The sequence below is a fragment of the Mytilus trossulus genome, chromosome 14 (assembly GCF_036588685.1).
Source record: "Mytilus trossulus isolate FHL-02 chromosome 14, PNRI_Mtr1.1.1.hap1, whole genome shotgun sequence".
Lineage (NCBI taxonomy): Eukaryota > Metazoa > Mollusca > Bivalvia > Mytilida > Mytilidae > Mytilus > Mytilus trossulus.
The window spans coordinates 37,721,891-37,728,165 of NC_086386.1; positions in this window are offsets into that span (position 1 = coordinate 37,721,891).

Sequence of the window (6,275 nt, forward strand, 5' to 3'; positions counted from 1 at the left end):
GAACTTCAATAACTGTTTTGATTCTAACGTCACCAGTGAGACTTAAGTAGAGGAAATGCGTCCCTGAAGTATGTGAACGTGATTTCAGAATAAACAATATTTTAGCGATACCAAAAACACTTACCATTGAAAATGATGACGCCAATATTTTACCGATTTTTTCATATTTCGTAAACCGTCAAAGAAGATTTAGGTTACAAACAAACACATGAACTTAAAAAACAAGCGATACAGAATGTGCCGACAGTCTAAAAGTTGTATACGATATGCAATTTTCCATTTTTAAAGCATCACCCGCCATGGTAAGTGGCACCCAGTCTTTATGTCATTGAAAACAATGTCAAAATATACATTACATTCCACATATCACTTAAATTTTTTCCATCATTTTGAATATCTTTATCCCTTCTTGCTGTTTTTAGTTCAAAGAGGATACACGTACGTCTCCATTTTCATTTAAGATTATCAGTATATCAGTATATATCTAACAGCAAAAAAAAGTATCAATTAAACTGGCTCCCGGCCTTTCAGCCATGTATAAAGCCTTTCGTAAACATCAATCAGCTATATGTGTGCATTGAAAAGTTCGCCTCCCTCACCTCACACCATACATCATATTTTCTAATCTGATGGCAAGTGTTATCATAGCTATAATGGTCCCATGTTCTTTTTCTGATTATGTATAAGTTTTCTCTGATGTTGTTTTTGTTGTCTTCAAAAGAGTAGTGTGTATATTTAATAATCGTATGTTGCATTATTTGGTTTGTATGAAAAATGTGCAAGCTATTAAAAGTCCATCCTCCGGTGTGTATAGCACTATGGAGAAGAAAGGAAATGACGTTTCAGTTCGCGGTCATACATTTTACAAACTTGAACAGTCGTCTGATCTGTAACTTACTTATTGGGCGAATGTGAGATCATTTCGACCGACTAAATTAACAAGACGGGTTATGCATGCAAAAGAGAGGCGAATGCAATCAAAGGGACATTCAAAGTCTCAAATATACTGACAACATCATGGTACAAAATTAAAATGACTCAAAGACTTACAACAGTACACAACACACAGAATCGAAAACTAAAAACTTATCAAGACAAAGTAACAAAAAAACGCTAGTGCTCTTAATTGCTTCAAGAGGATAGGTAGAGACTACTCCACATGTCGTATCCGTTGTGTTGCGCATGCAAGTGCAAACTGTGTGATAAGTTTTAGCCAGTACGTCTCATCCGAGGAATAGAGAAAACAGCAATGTGTGAACAATCGGAACATATTACCTGACGACACATCCGGTCTTGCTACTTTGAAAGTTAATGCGAAACCATTCGCTTTGTTATTACCTTGATTTTTGTGTTTTAACTGAATACTAAGACAAATAAATAGTGGTCCGTATATATAGGTATAGAGTTCCATCTGTTTATACCACTCAGTGTTTCCGTAATAAACAGTTTGTTTTATTCTAAAAAACGGATCGATATCACTTTGATGTGGTCTTTTAAAAAAAAAGGTTATTTCAGATTAGGGCAAAGTTTTCTTGAAAGTATCCTTTTCATCAATGGAATCAAAACAAAATAAAAATCAATTAGAAGGAAATGATTTAGATAATATAACGGACGAGGACACTTTTAACATTAGGTGCTGGAGCTGAAATAATACGTAATTGCCAAGTTGTAGCAACTTTTTAACGTTTTTTGTCTGATGACCGATAGGAATTGGATATCTCAGAACGGATGAACATAGAATAGGAGATAATACAAAGGAGTACATATAAAGAAAAACAGACAACAGCATGGATAAAATAAAAAAATATGCATCCCTCTAAACACCACAAATAAAACCAAAGATTCAAAGGTACACAGTTTTTGATTCATTAATGAAGATATACCAAGTATGAATAAGAATCCGAATTTGCCTCAAAATTGTTGTCATTTGAAATTGATGAGGTCTGCATATTTTTAGATAGTTGTTATTACGTTATAAAAGTAGTATTTCAACAGGCGTTGTTAATAATGATATATAGTTATGACATATAATACAAAACAAAACCTAGAGATAATACGAAAAATTCACCAAACAAATTATTTAACTTATTGATTAAAGAAAGAGAACAACACTGTGATTTTAAGATCCGATTAGAAAACATAATGTAATGCTTCTCCCCTAAATAATTTAACAATAACTGTTCCTCATTCGGTATTATCATCTTATTCATTAAAGTATTTCAATCTTTTCTTCAAATAATATATAATGCATGTCTTTGTGTTTTTTCTTAACATATAATAAGTAGTTACATTCTTTCTTTATTATGAGGATGTTAGGGGATTATCTTTGATCATATGATACGGGTGTTTATCAAAAGAAGTTTAAAGTCTTATAGTGAGATGAATACTGGAAGTGGCTGATCTTATTAAGTCTTCTCGTAAATTAAACTAACATTACCCAATCTGGTATAACTCATGGGGGATACTTACATTTGACCTCACCAGGAACATTATTATGGAGCTAAACGATTTACAAATGACGTCACCAGGAACATTACTGCAGAGCTATACGATTTACAAATGACTTCATCAGGAACATTACTGTTTAGTATTACTATTTACAAATGAAGTCACCAGGAACATTACTGTGAAGCGATACGATTTAAAAATGACGTCATCAGGAACATTAATACAGCGCTTTACGACTGTATTTGACGTCATCAGGGACATAACTGCGGACCTATACGACTTGCATGTTATGTCACTAGGAACATTACTGCGAAGCTTTACGGCATGTGGCGAAGAAAAACAAAACTGTTCAAATATAAATTTTGTAATCAGTATCGATACAGCCTACGGTGCTGATGACACTTTACAAGACTTATCTAGGTCATTTTTATAAATTTTCTGTTTACAAAACTTTGAATTTTTCGAAAAACTAAGGATTTTCTTACCCCAGTAGTAGATTACCTTAGCCGTATTTGGCACAACGTATTTGGAATTTTGGGTCCTCAATGTTCCTCAACTTTGTATTGAATGTTTTGGCTTTTTAACTATTTTGATCTCTCAGCGTCACTGATAAGTCTTATGTAGACGAAACGCGCGTACAAAATTATAATCCTGGTACTTTTGATAACTATTATCTAAAGTCAACCAACAGTGGAAGTATATAAATTAGAAAGAAAGTGCTCCCATTGGCAATCCACATTTTATTTTATATAACATTTCCATTTCAAGGATTTTCAAGTATGCATAAAATGTTCTGAAAAAGCATTAGGTCTCTATGACAGTTTTAAATTTTTTATCTACCTTCGATTGAATTTGTATATGTCTTGTCAGAAATATTTTCTTTCGAATTACTAAATACTGAAATGGCTCAGCTGAACAAATATCAAATATATACTGACCAGATCAACATTTGATAACGTGTACACATCCTTTAAACTTTTCATATCGTTGCTGTGCATCAAAATATTTTTTCATCTCTTCATATAAGTTTCCGTTCTCACAGTGATTTAACTTTGTATAACCTTTATGATGCTGAATTAGTTAGTACGTGTGATAAAGCCTTTGGAATTTAAAAATGATTAAAATTACTTCCGAGTTATAATAACTGCTATTGAATCCAAATCTGTAGGATAAAGATACAATGATAATGGTCTGTTATAAAACGATTTCAAGGGATCTTATTTTCAGAAAGATTATATATTATATATTGCATTAATAATATGTGATCTCTTAATTTAACTGTACAAAATTTAAAACAAATCAGAAACTATACACAGTCATGGATTTAAACATTACAACAGGAGAATGGAACACCAACTATGTGAAAATGCTTATTCCTAACATAATTCTTAATATAATTTGTCTTATAATTGGATTAACTGGCAATTCAATAGTATTATTCGTGTATTTTTTCAAGATGAAATATCGTCGAGAAGATCGATTTTTTATTCCAGTTCTCACCGTGTTTGACTTAATAGCTGGAACTGCCAGTACAATATTCCACATCACCGACTATTTCTATTTTGTGTCATACCCATCAGAAGCCGTATGTGTTGTGCTTAATTTTACAATCGGTTTAACATCGACAGCTTCTGCGCACATGTTACTTTTAATTGGTATTCAAAGGTATTTGAAAATATGCAGACCTCATGGCTTTCAACTTACATTAGTTAGAAGACGAATTGCTATCGTTGCTTTAGTTGGTGTTTCCCTCAGCTTTTCGATACCAATAGCAATTGTGACTGGTCTTAAGAACGTCACAGGAACATTCAAAGGATACAAAGTAACTGGTATTTCATGTTCGAATGTCGCAAACACGTCGTCAGCATTCAATAGTCAAATCTTTTTCGGTAGCCTCCTGATTGTCTTAGCGATAAACACAATTGCTACTGTGGTCGTGTATATTCCAATAGGACGCGTCATTCACAAACGATTGATCAGTATGACAGCAACAAATTCAAAGGCAGGAGAAGCATCAACAACTGAGAATAAAGAAAGTTCTAATCAGATACAAAATAACTGTCAGGGAAGAAACATATATACTGATTCAAATATAAGTCATCCTCGCACTGGAGATCCAAAAGGTCTACAACGAGCAAGGAAGAGCAGAGTAAACTTTAATATGATGTTTTTCACTCTTGTAATTGTCTATATGCTGTCATACACACCAACTTTAATCATGTTTGTTATTACAACGTCAGACAGTCTTTACTGGTACAAACTAACTTCATCAAAACTTAATTTATACATTTTTCTGAATAGACTGTTTATCATTCATCATATTGTCAACCCTTTTGTGTATGGATATTTTGACCTTGTTTTTCGAAAATCTCTAAGACAGATGTTTAGATGCAATTAACATAAACGCCTCGTGTTCTGTTACAATTGTAGTGGTCCTACTCTCCGCGCACTATGAAATTTTATGTTCCAACCCTAATAAATTGATTGTTAATGAAATAGTCAATGGCGTTTATACGTGGTCTAAAAGAAAACTATTCTTTGGGTGAATTGAAAACTTATTAACATTCATGAAAACAAATTCAATACCAAATGATACTTTTAGACGACTGTTAGAAAAGAACATATCTATATTTTCTTGTGACCCCAAACTTCCATAACAACGATTTGTTGATCAAAATCATCACAGAACAGTAAAAGTCTGAAATGACACTTTTTTTTTTCAACTGAACTGATTTTACTCGACCCTTCAGAATTTGTCTTAATATGACCTGATATGACTAGACTGAGTCTAAACCATACTCGAACGTAGTCAGAACTCATATATGGACCATGCTAAAAAGTCTGAACCCATACTCGACCTTGTTGAAACAGTCTGAACCTGTACTTAACCAGTTCTGGACAAAAGAATATAAAGATCTGAACCATACTTGATCAAATAGTTATCAAAGGTACCAGGATTATAATTTAATACGCCAGACGCGCGTTTCGTCTACATGAGACTCATCAAGTTTTTTAAATAGGAAATTTATAAAAATGATCACATTATTGATATTCATGTCAACACCGAAATGTTGACTACTGGGCTGGTGATACCCTCTGGGACGAAACATCCACCAGCAGTGGTATCGACCCAATTGTGTAAATAGTTATCAAAGGTACCAGGATTATAATTTAATACGTCAGACGCGCGTTTCGTCTACACAAGCCTCATCAGTGGCGTTCATATCAAAATATTTATAAAGCCAAACAAGTACAAAGTTGAAGAGCAATGAGGATCCAAAATGCCAAAAAGTTGTGCCAAATACGGCTAAGGTTATCATTGCCTGGGACAAGAAAATCCTTAGTTTTTCGAAATTTACAAAGTTTTGTAAACAGGAAATTTATAAAAGTCACTTTCTTATTCAGTATCTCTTGTTCAAATTATCAGCAAAGGGAAACATAAAATTAGAAAAAAAATAGAGAAAAAGATCACAAATAGGTCGCGGAATGTGAAGACTTTTTCGATAATTTGTCAGACTTGCTCGAATATGGTTCAGACTTGATCGATGAAAATTAAAAATTTAGACAAATATTGCCAATTTCAGAAAATTCAGACAAATATCGCCCATTTCAGAAAATTAATGCATTTCTCTACTGTAATTTCGATTCATCTTGATAGAAGGTTCCTGGTTATATTGTAGCTTTTGCATGAAGGTTTCAAATGGTTAAGTTGAAGTCATGCTTTCAAGAATTTACAGACATAATTTGATTTGGTTGCCCATTATTGAATATCTATTTCACAGATGTTCGTGGATATGTTTCACTTGTAACCACAACCCAGACCTGTT